This window comes from Mesocricetus auratus, unplaced genomic scaffold (assembly GCF_017639785.1).
Source record: "Mesocricetus auratus isolate SY011 unplaced genomic scaffold, BCM_Maur_2.0 Super-Scaffold_100022, whole genome shotgun sequence".
NCBI classification, from domain to species: Eukaryota; Metazoa; Chordata; class Mammalia; order Rodentia; family Cricetidae; genus Mesocricetus; species Mesocricetus auratus.
Genome location: NW_024429203.1, coordinates 29,118,993 through 29,137,148, shown reverse-complemented (window position 1 = coordinate 29,137,148; position 18,156 = coordinate 29,118,993). Strand labels below are relative to the sequence as shown.

The 18,156-nt window shown below is 43.4% G+C and overlaps 2 pseudogenes; both read right to left on the bottom strand.

Annotated features, from left to right (window-relative positions):
- Positions 1 to 6,394: 6,394 nt before the first annotated feature.
- On the bottom strand, positions 6,395 to 7,082 carry LOC106020735 (annotated as a pseudogene).
- Positions 7,083 to 7,935: 853 nt separating this feature from the next.
- Positions 7,936 to 18,156, bottom strand: part of LOC101835491 — a 34,611-nt pseudogene continuing 24,390 nt past the window's right edge.

Here is an 18,156-nt window from a genome sequence, read left to right as displayed (position 1 = left end):
GGTTCTGGGTCTGGAATGAGGCCGTCAAACTTGGTGGCCATCACCCTTTACCTGCTGAAGCATCTAACAGGACCTGAGCCACAATAACAGTTTTAGGTGTTTCTGATAGAACCAGGGTCTTGGGGTGAGGACCTCCAAAACACCTGTTCAACATCAGCGGTTAGAATATTGTCAATAATGGTCAAAATCTGCTTTTTACGAATCTCTAGAAATTAACCATCTGGAAACAAGTATTTAAAGAAAAAGAGTAGCTGAATGTCATTGAAAACAGTGATGCTGAGGCATTTTAGCTTGTCTGGACCCACTCTCTAACCTCATCCCCAGGGTGGCCACAGAAATTCACATTTTACTATGATGATTGTGGAGACGAGAAAACTAGTAGCTGATGGAAAGAGTCAGCATGGAATTAGAGTCTTCCAAAACAGTCGAATCTCTGGTGCGATTATTGTCTGTATGGCCTCTCTGGAATCTGCTTGTAAAATTGCGTTCTTAAAAATTATTTTGGCTGGATTTTTGGGAAGCTAAGCTGTTTGGGCGTGGTTCTGCACGTGACTAGGAAAGGACCAGAAAACCCCTCTCACCTTTGACACATGTTGAGACTCTCACAAACAGGAAGAGAAGGCTAAGGTTAGAGTCATAAAATGGTCCAGCTGGCCACAGAAGCCTTGCCCCAAATGTAGAGGAAGATAGGGCATTCAGTGAAGCCTGAGGCCATTCTTGGTTAAAATACTGAAGGAAATTTCTGTCTGCTCATGAGTTGGCCAGCAGGTTAATTAACTGGAGACTTGGGGTCAGGCATGCTAAGGATCCAGACTGTACAGATCAATTCAAGAAACTCAGGAACCAATAACAACAACGGCAGCAACAGACAACAGCTGCAGGAAGAGGGAGGGAGTCGAGGACCAGAGCTGCCACATCATAGTTTTTGAATGTCCAGTCTTCAACAAAGAGTTACAAGATGGGGGGCAGGGAGTGTAGCTTCACTGATAGAACACATGCCTAACATATATGAGACCTTGAGTTCGATTCCCAGCACTGAAAAACAAACAAGCAAGCAGAACTACAGTACATATAACAAAAACAAAACCCCAAAATATGGCACATAAAAAAGGAAAAATTTGCTCAGTAAACTGAAACTGTAATTGAGGGAATCCCATTATTATATTTAGTAGATAATATATTACTATATTGAAAGAATTAGGTACATAAAAGGAAGGTACATAAAATTGTGTCTCATCAAAGAGTAACTATAAAGAAACAGATTTTTAAAAAAAAATAGAGAACCCAAAAGAAGTCCTGCAGTTAAAAATCCCAATAATAAATTAAATTAGTTTATTTTTGATATAGGATCTCACTTTATAGTCCTGGCTGCCCTCAGCTTGCTATGTAGACCAAGCTGGCCTTGAACTCATAGAGATCTACCTGTTTCTGCCTCCTTAGTGAGGAGATTAAAGACATGTACCATCACAGGTAGCCCCTGTGGTGATTTGAATAGAATTGGTCCCCATTAGCTTCTATATTTAAATGCTTTCTCATTAGGGAGTGGTGCTACTTGACAGTGGTTGGGAGGTATGGCCTTGTTGGAGGAAATATACCACTGGGGGTACCCAGCTTTGAGGTTTCAAATACTCAAGCCAGGCCCAGTGTCTCTCCCTGTCTGTCAGTCTGGATGTAGAATTCTCAGCTAATCTCCAGCCCCTGAAACTGTAAGTCAGTCATAATGAAATGTTTTCCTTTATAAGAGTTGCCGTGGTCATGGTGTCTCTTCACAGCAATAGAACATCGATAAGACAGCCCCTGATAATAAATTATTTAAAAACTACTAAAATTGGACAACAGGTTTCAACTGGCTATGCAAAGCATCAGTAAACTTTGAGATTGCTCAACTGAGTAAAGTTAACAAGAGGAATGCAAGATTTATATACTTAAAACCACAAGAACCAAGAATATCCAAAATGGTCTTGGAGGAACAAAATAGTGTGCATATTCATATGTTCCGATTTTAAAACTTACTACAAAGCTATGACAAAACAGGATGGTAATGGCCTATGTTCAGCCATATAGATCAGTGGAATAGAAGTAAGCCACTGTGCTTATGAGCAGATGAGCTATTTAGTACTTTCTGGTTCTTAAACTTATACCTAGGTTTTGCACAAGCTGGGCAAGTGCTGTACCACTGAGTTACCCTGACCAGCCCTGACCAACTGTTGTTTTAACAAAGGTAGCAATATAGCTTAATGGGGAAAAACAACTATTTCAACAAATGTTACAACTGGATATCCATATGCAAAAAGAGTGAGGTCGAACCATATATAAACATTAACTCTTGATGGATCAAAGATTTAAATGTAACTATGAAACTTTAAGAGTTTGAATACTTTCTTCAAAGACAATGTGCCTGCCATTCAAAACTGTTTGGCATTTAACCAGTTAAACATAGAATAATTGCTACTGTGTGGCCCAGGAACTCCAATCCTGGGTATTCATCTAAAGGAATAAAAATCTCAACTCCCCACAAAAATCTCTGCATGAGTGTTCATAGAAGCATTAATCCCAGTAACCCCAAATCAACTTTGAATAAATAAACAAAATGCGGAATATTTTTTATAATAGACTGTTACTTAAAAGCAGGAATGAAGTATCGATCCACCTACTGTCAGTGGAGAAACCTTGGATAGGTCATACTTTGTGAAGTAAGCCGGACATAGAAGACCACATATTATGTGATCTCACTTATGTGAAATGTCCAGGAATAGGCAAGTCTGCAGATACAGGAAGTGGTTACCAGGGCCTGGGGGAAGGTGTGAGAGGGAAGTGAGTGCTAATTGGTTTGCTGCTTCTTTGGAAGTGATTTGGAAGTGTTCTGGAAACTGGTGATGATGTTGAAACCCTGAGAATGAACTAAAGACCATCGGAGTGAATTTTATGGCCTGTGAATTTTATCTCAATATACATTTTTATTTATACTATGTGCTCTGTAGGTGAGCTGGGGCTGTGGGCCACAATGTGGCTTCATATTCAGCTCTGTTCATAACACAGGCTTTTTCTAACCTATGTAAACTTTAGTCTTCATATTTTGGCAGGGGTGGGGGGCGCTGAGGGAGTGGGGGTTGAAGGGTTGGGGAGGTGGGGGGTGAGGTAGGGACTAGGAATTAAACCCAGGGCCTTGAACTTGCTAAGCATGGGACCATACCCTGAGCTACCCCTCTCCAGCTCAAGTCTCCTCTTCTGAGAACTGGGGTGATAAAACCAATTTTTATGAACACTATGTTATGTGTGATTTGTTTTGGGGAGTGGGGTAGGCTGTTAGAGCAGTATTTTAAGCATTTTAAACAAGATAATTTGCTTTTTCTTGCCTTCCCACCTTCCCTTCCTTCTTCCTTTCTTCCCCTCTTTCCCTCCCTCTTCCTTTGTAGAAAGTACCAATTGCTGCAGGCCCTCATCGGTCCCTCTGGGAAAGACCGCTATCAGGGGACAGAGAGCATCTGTCCTTTCAAGGTCAAAGCCTAAAGTCTCTTAAATTCACCAGAAGAGGGCTGAAGCAGGGCTTGCTGTCTGAGGAACCCTGGGGTTTTGATCTTGTCTCGTCAGTATGTCAAAAGTGGGATCATGATGTGGCTGAGAGCACAGGCTGAGAAGCCAAGAGGCTGAGTTAACCTGCCTGAGTCCTTTGTCTGATTCCTACTACAACACTGCATCTTCAGTAGGATGATAGACAGGCAGGTTTAAAGGAAATAATGCAATATGCCTGCTACAAAGCGAGGCCCTTTCTACCGTAGGGTTTTGTTTGTTGTTAGTTTTTTTTTTACCACCTTGGCAGGTCACTGTGGTCACTCTAGGGAGAAGGGCCAAAGAGGAAGGGAGCCTCTGCCTTCAAGTCCACAGATGCTGATGCCTTACAGTGGTACATTAATGGTCCTGAAGATAACCTCTGTGCTTCAAGGGTAGCAGTGGCCAGCATTTATAAGATGCAGACTATCCTTCTCATTGCCCAACAGACTTCACTATTAGATGTCACATTAGGAAGTTCAACTTCATCTTCCCCTGAGAAATAATTTTCATGTTACTCCTTCATATATGTTTGAGAAAACAGGACAGAAAGATGAAAGAACTTGCCCTAAGCATAGGCAAGTACACGGATCCTGGCCTCTTCCTACTGGCCAGAGTTCTACTGTGTAGCTCCCATACTGTATAGCTTCTTTATGATATAGCTTCATTACTGTATAGAACCCATATTATATATCCTATCTATGGTATAGCTTCTACATTATGTAGCTCCCATATTATATAGCTCCCCTGTAGTATGGTTTCCATATTATGTAACTTCCATACTGTATAGTGTCTCCATGATACAGTTCCATTACTGTATAGATTCCATATTGAATGTGGTATAGCTTCCATATTATATAGTTCCCATATTTTATAGCTCCCTATGATATAGTTCCCACATTATATAGCTTCCATACTATATAGCTCCCATATTGTATAGCTTCCATACTGTTCAACTTTCCTGGATAGTTAGCATATGTTTGCTCTGCTTAGCATTTTTTATTCAGATGTATCCAAAATACAGAGAATTTTATTTTGCCATGCATGTGCTCTCCAGTACATCCAAGACTCTTGCCCAGCGTACTTGCTGTTTGTGGACTTTAAAGTTTACTGTTACCACAGTCAGTTGTTATATCTTTGCTCTAGGATTTCACTGGTCACTCTGTGCCTTAAATTTTATGTGACTTGCTTTAAGCGCACAGTGGGATGTTCCTGATGCTGTACTTTGATGGTTGGGTATGTGACAATCAATGGTCCATGGTTTGGAGTTGGGTGTTCAGTGAGCTGTTCAAGTTCACAGTGTCTATAGTCAATTATTGAACTCCAGGCTGTCCATAGCACCCAGAGAGAGTCTGGAAAATTCTTCACTTGTCTTCGTGGGATGATAGAAACAAGAACAAAATGGTGAGATTTAAAAAAGAAAGCAAAATATATTCTGTTAATTTGGAACTGACAACTTTTGACTGCCTTTAATTCTGGTCCCCTCCACCTTAACTTATCTGCATTTACCTTTTAAAGGGGATGTGATATTCCTACTCATAAGCCTGGTTTAGTTACTTCTCATCCAGCTTTACAGCATGGGGAAGTTAGGGTTTTGTTCCCCAATACTTTACTGTGGAAAAAGCTGTGGGGAATTCCTCCCACCAACTTATTTCAGCTTAACTTATTCCCAGCGTACTAATTCATGCTAAATTGGCCACAGGAGATGGAAGATTTAACAAGTGTATCCTCCAGGATGAAACTCAAGCCATTATAAGTTAATTTTTCTTCTAAAAACTTAAGATGTATCTCAGAACACATTGGTGACAAAATAGTTGATCTACCAAGAAATCCATCTCTACCAAAACACTTTGAGGTAAACAAGACCTTACACGAAAATTTACAATAAAGGGCCTGGAAACCACACAGTGGCTTAAAACTCCCTATAATTCCAGTTCCAGGACTGACACCTTCTGACCTCCACAGGCACCAGGCATGCACGTGGTGTACAGACATGTAAACATGCTCACAAAGTAAAATAAATCTATAAGGAAGGTTTTACAACAAGGAGAGGTTAAGGGAGGCGAGTGAATATGGTCAAATATTTGTAAAAATTCTAAAAAAATAAGCTAAAGATATTTTAAAAATAAATTAAATAAGCTGAGGCAAAACTGGAAAAAGCATTTCTAGCTTTGCTATGTTGCCTAATACAATATTAAATTGTATTTTATTGTATTGACAGTAGAAAGAAATCCTATCTACATCTCAATTATCAGGCCTTAGAGAACCTTAGCATGCTAGCGCAAAACAGAACAAAGCTTCCTGGGAAATGTGTCATCAGGAGTGAAGAACTGAACATGGGTATCTGTGTTTCTCCTGGCTAAATCTCGTATCCTTCTTCATATATGATGCATTGTCATCTCCTTCAAGGGCTGCCACTTCTTCAGCCGTCCATGGAAGGTCACCCTTGTCAGTCTGACTGTCCTGTGGAGCCTGTTAGGAGAGGTCTGGAGATTGTCCCCACTGAAGCTAGCAGATGAGAATAAAGTTCCTGGCAGCAAGATGACGTGGTCTTTCGCAGACTGTCCGTGTCAGCTTTTGCCTTTGCCTTAAGGTCTCGATGACAGAGTAGTCAGGGTGCATCTCCAAGGCGTTCTCTGCTGCCTGGTTACCCATTGTTGCTGTCCACCCATACGTGCCTGTGACAATACAACATGGGAATGTCACCAACCTGATCTCCGTTCCAACCCCCCCCCCACACCCATGAGGTCTTTGACATCTGTGCAGACGTTTTCTCCACTTCTCTATCTTCCTTTTTTTTTTAATTGCAATTCTGAGAAAATTTGATTGACCTTTTAGATAAAAGTTATTCCTCAGGAAGGATAATCCCATCATACTTCTTCTGGAACAAGCACATGGCCTCCTCTTTGCTGATTCTGTGTTTGGCACCCGTGCAGCCTGACCTGCGCTTCTTGTGTCCAGTGCTGAAACCTGGCCTACCCAGTCCCACACCAAGTCCAGGCCGTAGATCCCAATGCTTGGGTCATATTTGATGCCAGGTCAATGTGTTCTTCAATCTCCAAACCAAAGTTTCCAGCATCTGAGAAGTTATTTTTCTATAACTCATATACCTGCACCTTCAGGCCTTTCTCCAGAAATTCTTTGCCTTGGTTCACAGACTGTGTGTTCAGTGAACAGTAATCTTTTCATTGTTTCCTGATGTCAAAGGACCTGGCAGTGAATCTAGCTTTGGAAATACAGGTGTCTGGCCTGTGAGCTGTTCAACACCATGGCTGCCTGGGTCAGTCTGTTCCCACTTTTCCCCATGTTGATATTGAGGCAGAGCTTTTGGATTCCAAGTCCCCACGTGACCTTTTCCTTTTCTCCTTGATCTTGTGCTATGATGAAGGACAGGGAGCGGTGCGGAGGTTTTTCACACTTTGTCTTCTTATCTTCCTTTTTCTTATTTCTTCTTCCTCTTCTGGAAGTCCCAAGCCCTCTTTTTTATTGGAGAAGTGGTGGCTTCCAAGCGTGGGATTCTTAGGAGTCTCCATGAATCCCACGCTTTAGAGAAATGCCGGTAAAACTAGCAGTCCTTTTTGTCTTCTCCAACTTCAGTGGATAGTTCTAAGCAGTTATTTTTTCTATCAAATTCTTTCTGACAACTTTCACAATTTTCCTTTTCTGCAACATTTCATGGGAATTCCTTAGAGGGAACGGCTTGGAAGCCACCACTTCTCCAATAAAATTCAGGCTCTGGGGGATTGGATCCTCACGGCTACCCACAATGGAAGTCTGTGGGCACAACTTAATGCTCTTCCTTTTTTTTTTAAATTAAAAAAAATTTTTTTTGGTTTTTCGAGACAGGGTTTCTTTGTGTAGCTTTGGAGTCTGTCCAGGAACTTACTGTGTAGACCAGGCTAGCCTCGAACTCACAGAGATCCACCTGCCTCTGTCCCTTGGGTGCTGGGATTAGAGGTGTGTGCTACCGCTGCTGAGCTGTTCTTTTTCTTCTGTTTTCAAAGGGATCAAAAGGAGCACATCTTGGGACAAAAAGAAGAGCTCAGAATTCCAACTGTCCTCTTCCAACAACAAGAAACCCTGCCCCCAGGTCAGACTCTTGCAACTCAAGGCACACTCAGTGTCAGCAGCATTTCTAGTCGAAATGGGTTTGTTTCTTGGGGTCCTCTTGATCTGTATACCTCTTAATCATAATTTTCTTGTCGCCTTTCTCTCTCCATTCTTCCTCCTTCCTCTCTTCCTTCACTCTTTTCCCCTTTCTTCAGAACCAGGATGACCTCCTTCTCTTCCTCTTCCTCCTCTTCCTAACTCCTCACCCCTTTCTTTAATCTCATCACCACTGACTTCTGTATCTTGTTAATTCTCTTTGACAAGAGAGTGGGACAGCTAATAGCCAGAGGAGGTTTCTTCACACCCCCCTTTTTCGTTTTTCCTGCCAGTCTGGTCTTTTTTCAGATGCAGGATAACTTTATTTCCAAGACCCACAGGGTCTGTGCTCGGGTCCTCACAGTGAATGGTCCCCTGCTGAGGAGTTCCAGGCATGCTGCTCATCATCTGTTTGGTGATCATTTTCCCAGGAAACACATGCAGAGAATAAATACCATCACCTAACAGGCCAATCAGAGATGTCTGCACCAGCCGGCAAAGCCTCTGTGAAGGCTTTGGTTCCAGGCTTGGTGGTAGTGCCAAGGTTATTAACCAAGTTGGCCTTGGTCGCTCCAGTTCTAGAATCCACTGCAGTGAGGGTTTGAACGTGTTTGTTGGGAATGAGATTAATGTGTGACTCTGTCCCAGAGATCTAGGTACTGGGGTCTGTCAAGCTTTCATATCTGATTTGATCCAGAATGTCTTACAAATTTGAAATGAGTTCCCACAGAAAGATCTGTTTGAGTAGAAAATATTGATGATCAGTAACATAAACTGTGCAATTTCTGACTGAGAAGCAAAAGTCTCACCCTCTTCCTCTTCATTAGCTGGTCTTGGGTCTGTGTTTCCTCAGGCACCTTGGTGGAGGAACCACACAGGCTCTGCAATGTAGCAACACCAGATGGCTGAAGCAACTCTCAAGTTGAAGCTTTTTGATATTTAAATTTTTATTGCATTTATTTGCTTATTATACACACACACACACAGGCACACACACACACACATACACACACACACACACACACACCATGGCATAATGTGGAGGTCAGAGGACAACCTGGGGGAGTCTGTTCTCTCTCTAGTTTTACCATGTGGGTCCTAGGAGTCAAAGTTCAGGCATCAGTTTTGGTGGCAGTCAGCTCTATCTGCTGAACCATGCCTTTCCTTCCTCCTATATGCCTCTCACCTTTCTCCTTCAAATTCATGGCCTCTTTTTTCATCAATTGTTATTGTGTGGAAATATATATTTACAGATGTATATAAGTTCCTAAATATAACCTGTTGAGTTCATGCAATCTTACTTGTATGTATGTTGTTTTCAGGGTTGACTGTTTGACACAACCTTAGGGTTATATATTTCTGATATATATATATATATATATATATATATAATGTCCTTTTTAAATGAAATCATATATATTGTAGATGAAAGATTTTCCCTCATTTTAACTGTTTATTTTTTAATGTACTTGGAAAAATGAAAAATTGGTGCTATATCTAGGTTTTTGAACTCCTAGAAACCAGGAGTCTAAAAAGGTTTGCCTTGCATTGCAGTGTTTGGAAATGCCCTGTGTTGCTGTGGCAAAGACAGGCTTGGGTGGCATTTCAGGGGGACCTTGAAGGCTGTGTCTCATGAAGAGTATTCACTAGCTGAGTGTTTTCTCACGGTTAGACTCCACAGCCTTCCCTAAAGCAGAAGTTGATTTCATTCACTTTAGGCAGACAATGAAGTGTCGAAGACACTGGATTTCGGTGAGAGTGGGTTGGTGGACGAGGAAGTGAAATAAGACAAGAAGAGAAGTCACAGTTCCGTGTTTGCATCTCCAAACAGAAGAGGAAGGAGGAGAGGTGTCTCCCACAGGAGAATAAGAGTTAGGGTGGAGGTGGGTGCTTGGACACTCCAAGGCCAGTTAGGTATATGAGGCCTCCTCCCTGAGAGGCAAGGGTGTAAGAGGAGTCCATTGCAGTGCCTTGCAGAGAGCTAAGCAAATGTGTGTCAGAGACTGGAAAAGCAAGGCTCCTTTACGTTCCCATTCAGCTATGCTGAAAGCTATAATGTTGAATATAGACACCCCGGAGTGTTGTCCCTACTGTCTAAGCAAAAGATTCCATAGTGAGAAAATACCGGGCAGATTGATCGATGTGGGTGCATTGGAACTCTGGGGATGAGCTGTTAGTGGGGTAATCTAACAAGGTCATGATGGAGACCCCTCTCCAGTTGCAAAATAAAAAAAATGTGGACTTCTCATGGAATTTTCCCCATTTCAGTTCTTGAAAAGTATATGGATTCTCTAATACCCCACTCTATTCAGGGAATGTCCTGGTTAGTTTTGTGTCAACTTGACACAAGTTAGAGCCATTTGGGAAGAGGACTCTCAATTGAGAAAAGGCTGCCATAAAACTGACCTATAGGTCTATCTGGCATGTTCTTGACTAGTGAATGATTGATGTGGGAGGGTCCTATCCATCATGGGTGGTGTCACCCCAGGCACGTAGGCCTGTGTTATATAAGAAAGCTAGTTGAGAAAGCATGAAAACAAGCCAGTAAGCAGCATTCCTCCATGGTTTCAACTTCAGTTCCTGTCTCCAGGTTCCTGCCCCGAGTGAGCTGTAAGCTGAAATAAACTCTTTCCTCCCCAGATTAGTCATGGTGGTTTATCCCAGAAACCCTAACTAGGACAGGCAGTGATTGGATATATCAGAGAAATACCAGATTAAAAAATACCAAATTAAGGGTGTAAAAGGAGAAGAATGGTAGAAAGAATAAGGATACAAGGGAAGGATGGGACTCACCCGATCAAATGTTCTCCAGGTTTTTCCCAGTGCTCAGGAAGCAGAGGCAGGTGGATCTCTGTGAGTTCAAAGCCAGCCTGGGCTACAGAGTGATTCCAGGATAGGCTCCAAAGCTACAGAGAAACCCTGTCTTGAAAAACCCAAACCAAACAAAGCAACAAAATAAAACATCGTCATATAACCCATGTCTCTTTTTACTCACTAAGATCATAGTTTTTTGTTTTGTTTTGTTTTGTTTTACTTATCATTAAACAGTTTGCCTGAGGATATAGCTCAGTTGGTTGAGGGCTTCCTTAAGAAGCCCTAGGTTTGATCCTAAGCAAATAAATAAACTGACCATGGTGTGATGCCTATAATCCCTGCACCTTTTGGAAGGTAAGGCAGGGGGATCATCATGTACACTGGGAATACATAAGACCCTTTATCTATCCATCCATCTATCTCCCTTTCTTTCTTTCTTTCTTTCTTTCTTTCTTTCTTTCTTTCTTTCTTTCTTTCTTTCTTTCTTTCTTTCTTTCTTTCTTTCTATTGCCACACAAGTATACAGACATTTTAATGAAATAATTTTATCTTGAGAATATAGTAGATGCCATATGGAGATGTACTCATCTACATAGTTGATATATCACACTCAGAGTTAACCCAGATATTATACTATCAACTTCTGGCATCAATAAAATTCCATGAACAAATATGTTAGTTTATTATGAATTAATATATCAACAGTTATGTTAAGCACTCTCAAGTGACAGATTTGACTGAGTTCACAGTCACCTTCTGGATGGTAGAAAAAGACCCAAACAAACCATAAGTTTCTGATGGCCTCAAGGGTCTGGGGACAAATGGGAAGAGGGGAAGAAGTGGCTGTTTTCAAGACTTCTTGAGCCAAACTGCACTAAGCTGTTGCTTTTACCTGTTGTATTTACTCCTCACAGCTGGGAGCCATTGCAGGAATGGAGGTTAGATGAACTGAGTGGGGTACAGGAAGGCCAGTTAGATGCTTATTTCTGCCACACTTCCTTTCAGAAAGTGACTTGGGACAGTGCCCTGGACTCTGAACCCAGGCCGGTTTGGTTACATAGTCCCTCTAGCTGGTAACAGCATTGTGATATTCCCGATTTAGTTTGGGACAATAGGAAGATTTCTCCTGGTTTTCTGAAATTCATGCTCTGGGGCTTTGATGATAATTCCCAGGAGTTTTCACTTTATTAACTATGATAGGGACTACTTGAGCAGAGATAGGAGTCATTAAGTTGCTTTTTTATTCGATTTATTTGTTCACTCTCAAGCAGTAGTGCCCAATGTGAGGGAGATTTTTTTTTTCTTTTTGCCACCGATGGGACATCTGGCAATGTTTGGGGGCATTTGAGGCTGTCGTATATGGGGCATCTGAGGGTACAACCGGCATTTATGAGGTAGAGGTCAGGTGTTTCAGTACCAGAACAACCCTTATGACAAAGACAGATCTGCCCTAAAATGTCAGTAATGCTGAGATCACGAAACCTTGATATAGAGAAAAATAGTACTTGATGTCACCTGATGAAATGTAATTTCAATAGCATCCAATAAATCGCACTTATTAAATATGCTTCAGTTGATCCGCATTGTGTTCTTGCTGTTACTCCTGAGACCATCAGAAAGTGATTTCTAACCATACTCTGATGGGAATGAGGAGTTCAGATACTGGGAGCACCATCGTCATCCATGCAAAGGGGAAAGTCCTCCTCAGGGGAAGAAGGATGGCTCCTGAATGGTTGGTGACAGCCAGATCTCTAAAGTGGAGGTGTGTGTTTGTGTCTCTGTGACTCTGTTACCTGTGTGGCCTCCAAGCAGTTTACAATTCCATTTCCTCTATCAAGTGGATACAATGGGATCTCACATTGCATGATTTCTGGGAGCTTTTAATGAGATAATATATGCAAAGAGAAAACATACAATGAATGTTTGTTTTTCTTCATACTACTGGAAAGGGTCCACCAAGGCAGTGCCTGCAAGCTGCCATTTCTTCTCCGGAGAGGGATCCCAAGTTTCCCAGGCTTCTTTCCCTTCTTGAGCAATGAAAGGTGAGTCAGGAGGACAGCATGTGCTCCTCTCAGACACCGGGATGTGACTTACTCTGCTGGTGCCCTCTATTGCAGCTGACTTGGGGTGGAGCTGACAGAGGAGAGGGGGAAAAGGAAGACAACAAATTCCATTTCCTTGTGAAACTCTGTCAACAAAAGGCCCTTATCTCAGTTTCAGAGGGAATGGGAGTGGGGTGGGCAGGTGTCCGAAGGTCTCCACTGGTGAATGAGGAATGTGAGCAGGGCTGAGGCTGTTTGTAGGCCCCAGGAGTCCTCTGGCCATTCCCCTTCCCCAGTCAGGAAACACCTCCACTGCCCCTTAGGACTGTGGGTTTTAAAGTGAGAATATGACATAGCTTGAGGAGGTGAGGAGTTGGCTTGGGTGTCATTGACTTAAGTAAGGACAGCGGATAGAGGGTAGGGTGTTTTCACCACACATCTCTGGCTCTTCACCTATGTTTTGCTTGGGGTTTACCAGAGAAGGGGATAGAATCTTTCTCCCTTGTTATGTGCTATCCTCCCCCTGCCCGACTTCTTTTGTGTTTTGTAGATGTAAGATGATAGGTTTAGTTTTCTTTAGCTGGAATTATTGCAACCTAAAGCCCTGTCTTCCTCTTCTAAAAGCAGTCACCTTCCTCCACGGACCTCTGGAGGAAGGAGTGCGGGGAAGGGCCATGTTCTGAAGTGTGCAGGTGTGGGGCCATCGGCTCTAACCCTTCCTGCCTTTTGTTGTGGTCCTACAATGTTGCCTTTGTTTGCTTCGTCTTGGGCTTCAGCTTTCTTTGGCTTGTCTCATGTCTGAGCCTTTTGTCTTGACCCCTTTTGCCGTCTTCCTGTTGTAGGGGAAGGCTGCTGTAAAGTAGGTGGGAGACCCACAGTCTTCTCAGTAGTGGCTGAGAGATGGCATTTCTTGTCTGCGCGTGTCCGTGTGTGTATCATCTAGCAGCAGGGTAATCGCGGACACTCCCCATCATGACTTATACTAGGAATCTCCTGGAAGCTTGTGTCAGAGGGGTGATGTCTTCTTGCTCAGCAAGCAGAGGAGGAGTAAGTGTGAGGGAGAAGTTGGTTGTGATTCAGAGTGGTGAATATTCATGGGCACGCTGGCTGTGTCAGAGTCGGCAGCATCTAGAGTTAGGTGGTCAGTGTGGTGGTTTAGTGTCTCAGGGCTCTACCTAGAAAAAATAAGGTTAGCTGGATACAGTGGCATGTGCTTGTATCACACACATGGCTGAGCCAGAAGGATCACAGGTGCCAGTCCTGCTTGGGCTACATGGCAAAAAGCTTGTCTTTAAAAAGAGAAAGGAAGGGAAAGGAAGGGAAAAGAAAGGGAAAAGGAACCAACAATGCTGAGGCCACAAGTCTAAATTTTCCTATTTGCTAGAATCTTCCTTCCTTCATTTAGTTAGATTCCTCACCAATCCCATCTCCCAGAGTCAAGGCCCTGGCATCTCATTTTCATTTCTATCTTTCTTAGACCTGGAAACACCCTGACCTTTAGAGACTCGGTCTCTTCATGGGTAACATTGCCTCATATCCTTGCTGTGAGAATTAGTCAATTTCATATTTTTGAGGGCATAATACATGCCAGGTACTATGGCAACACTTTTAAGTCCTCCTTTTCAATAGCTTTTGGTTTGGTGAAACACAGGTCCATCAAGAGGTAATTTCAAAATAGCAGACCAACACTGGGGTAGAGGTAAGCAGAGTGCATGGGAGGGGCTGTGATGCCTTTTACAATAAACAGTAGACGAGCTGGTTTGAAGGATGGGAGAGAAAGGGTGAGTGTCCCTGAAGAGAGAAGTGTGACTGTGTGGAATGTCACGGTGTGAGCAGGAGATGACTAACAGGTAACTGTTTGGAACAAAGAGAGACAGGTGCTGGTGTTGATGAATGAACGGGCACCTAGTCATGGGAGGCCTTGTTGGTCATGCCAAAGATTTTGAATCCTATCCATAGACAATAGGGAGTTTTAAAGCAAGAGCATGATATTCACAGATCTGGGGTTAGATGGTCTCCTTAGTGACTGTGTATAGGGAAGTAGGTGTCAGAGTAGGAACCAGGGGTTCTAATGATATGATTGTGGCAATTCTCCAGATGAGTGATCACAAAATAGTCAGGGAAGAGGATAAGACTGGGAAGACTAGGGCTACTCAAAGAGCAGATCTTAGCAGTAGACAGAGAGTGAAGTTAAGGATAACTATCCAGTTTGCCTGGATAGGTGAGTAGTGAGTGGTGCCACTGAGTAAGACAGGGATTCTAGGAGGAGAAGGGTTAGAGCCAGGGTGGAGACTGTGAGTTCATTTTGAGGTAGTTCAGTTTGAGATTACCTTGGCAAGTCTGACAGGGATGTGTAGCTTGTAGTTCCATATACAAATCTGTCATTCAAGAAGTATTGCCAAACTATATGTATAAACCTGGGAATTAGAGGCGTCAAGGAAAACTTCAACAAGGAGTACACTTGTCCAGAAACAATAAACATGGGTATAAGAGTTGATTGACAGGAAACCCTGTGACTGGGTGGCAAGAGGATGAAGTGTCCAAGAGGAACCCACGATGACAGAGGAGTACCATTATAGTACCAGAGGGTGGACAGTTTCAAGACAGAGAGCATAAGGTTGACTGAAGTGGATTTCCCCAATGGATCTGACAATGGTGGGTGTTGCCCTTGCCATGAGTGACTATGAGTTCAGATAGCAGTAGACTGAGCTAGTAAGCCAGGGTGGGGAAGCAGGGACAGCAGCTGTGGTTTAGAAGAGAACGAGGCAGCCAGTGAAGAGGAGTTGGGGATGTAACAGCAAACAGAACACTGCAGAGATTGTAGCTACTGTGACCCCAAGATCGTATCCTATGGATGATCAAGAACGAAGCCCACAGACACCAGAGTTGAGTGCTTCAACCAACTCTGTTGAAATGAAATGAAAGGGGAAGAGAAACTCCCAAAGCAGGAGGGGTTCCAATAGAGAACATCATTCAAATGGAAAGGGCTGTGTGTCTTTAAATGGTTACAGAACTAAGAAAACAACAGTGAGGACCAGTGAAACGCCTATTTGTCTCTGGTGCACAAGATAAAGTAGACTTCCTTGCACTGGAGCTCTATTATGAGCTAATATAATTATGTAAAGGCTATTGATCCATGGAGCACCTTACACAGGGACGTTGATCCGTGGAGCGTTTGAAATTGGCATCAGGGGAGTTTTCCAGATGATTGGGTCAGAGTCTCACTGGGGCCAGTTCCTAAGTGCCTAACTCCCCTTCCTTCATTCCATCTCCTTCTTTGGGATCCATATGAACGGAAGTTCTGATGTACTTGATCTGTCTAGACAGATGTCCGTTGGTTGGTCCGTCCGTCTGTCCATCCATCTGTCCATCCATCTGTCCATCCATCCATCCATCCATCCATCCATCCATCCATCCATCCATCCATTTTAAGACAGGGTCTTGCTATCTAGCCCAGGCTTGCCTTACCCTCACAATCCTCCTGCCTTAGCATTATGAATGCTGGGATTTCAGGTGAGCTGAATTCACCATGTCCAGCTTTTTTTTGAATTTTTAAAGATTTATTTATTTTATGTATATGAATATTTTGCCTGAGTGTATGTATGTGCAGGGTGTGCATGCCTTCAGAAGACACAGGAGAGCATTGGATCCTCTGAAACTGGAGCTGTTGATGGGTGTGGGTCACTATGTGGGTGCTGAGAACAAAGCCTGGGGCCTTTCCAAGAGCAATAAGTGTTCTTACCCAGTAAGGCAGCTCTCCAGCTCCGGTACTTGCTTTTAAGTATTGTAGGCTGGAGCATCTCTCTAGGATGCGAGACAGGTAACACTAGAGAAGAGAAAGATATGGAATGAGGCACTGGAGAGATGGCACAGCAGTTAAGAGCACTGACTGCTCTTCCAGAGGACCCAGGATTAATTCCCAACACCCACATGGCAGCTCACAACTCTCTGGCCCCCTTGAACATACATGAAGGCAAAACACTAATGCACATAAAATTTAAAAACTGTAATAAAGAAAAAATAAAACATGGAAAAGTAATTTTAAAATACATATTAAGAAAAGAAAGATATGGAATGAAAACTGAGTGGTTCCAAGCAAGGAAAACACAGGACTTTGGTTGGATGGAGGAAGGATTGCAGACACATGCCTAGTAGTGTCCCATGAGGTCACAAAGATACAGTGCCTAGTGCAGGGCTGGTGTGGCTTGGGTGGCTATGGTGTGCCCTGGCACCCGGGGGAGGTGTGTGGAGTGTGTTATCAGTAAGAGAGCTTCAGTTTCTGCCTAGACAGGCTGTGGGATGGGGCATGATGTTTCCACACTTTCCACTTTACTCAGGTCACACCCTCGGAACTGGCTTCTGCTCTGGTGGTCTTCCCTCTTCCACAGTCTTCTTAGTGTTGTTCTCCAGAAGGGGGGGGCATCTACCACACCTGAGAGGGATGATGTCACATGTGAGGCATGTGTCTGCCCAACCTCAGGGATACTGATACTGAAGGCCTCTCAGGTGGAAAGAACCCTGGAACCCTGGCTCCCTTAACTGTAGAGCCATCTTTCCACTCCCTTATTTATATTTTAAAGTCAGGGTCCAGTCTGGCCTAAGCGGCCAATCATTTCCCTCTCCCCTCCTTATCCGATGTTTCTGTTCTAAGCGGTGGGACACTCACTGAGTTTGAATGAAGTGTTTATTCAGCAGGCTGGTCCTAGAGGCAACTGCATTAGTAAGTACTAAAGGGAAGACTTGGGGGAACATCTGTGGTGACATGAGACATGGCTGAGAGGACAGAGGGATAGAGCTGGGAGAAGACTGGATAAGCTGAGTGGAAGGGGGGATGGGGTGAGGGGCAAACACGGGACACTATTACCACACAGGGCAGTGAAGCGGACTTGGTCCCAGGGTTCCTTCCTAAGCACCCTGGTGATAATCACGTGTTCTAGGAATCCCAGCAGGACAGGGAGCCGTGGACATCAACAAGTGATAAGAAACAGTTAAAACCAGAACTCTTAATCCCCCAGAATCTGTGGCATCCGCCGCTGTTGGGTGGGAATGCCCTGACTCTGCAGGGTAAACGGTTTTGCTGGTCGGAAGGTTGATATCAGCTGTTGATGCTAACTGGATGTCTGCTGCTATCACATAATGTCTGAGTACCCGGCCTATGCTCCTGGTGCTCTCAGGTGTGCAGTGAACTAATACTACAGGAGTGGGCCGCAGGGAGTGGGTTGAGGACATAACTCGTCCCTCGTGTACATCACTGAGTAATTAGGGAGGCATTATGAAACCACTCATGGGCATGATGTGACGTATCTATGAGTAAGATGCCATCCCTGCCCCCGAGCTCCCAGGTGATATGAACAGAGGCATATGGTAACAACAGTGGTTAGTGTTAATCCAAGCAGGCCATAAAGAAGGTGAAATAGGCCATGAATAACAAGAGGAGAGGGCAATTAAGTTTAAGACACCTTCTCCTATTGCTGCTTTGTTTTCTTTTCTAACTATTTTTTTTAAATTCTTGGAGGATGGATGTTGTGTCTCCTTTTGTAGTTCCTGTGGTGTTTAGGGTAAGTGTTCAGTATACTCTAGGCGCTCAGTATTTGCTTGCTTATAC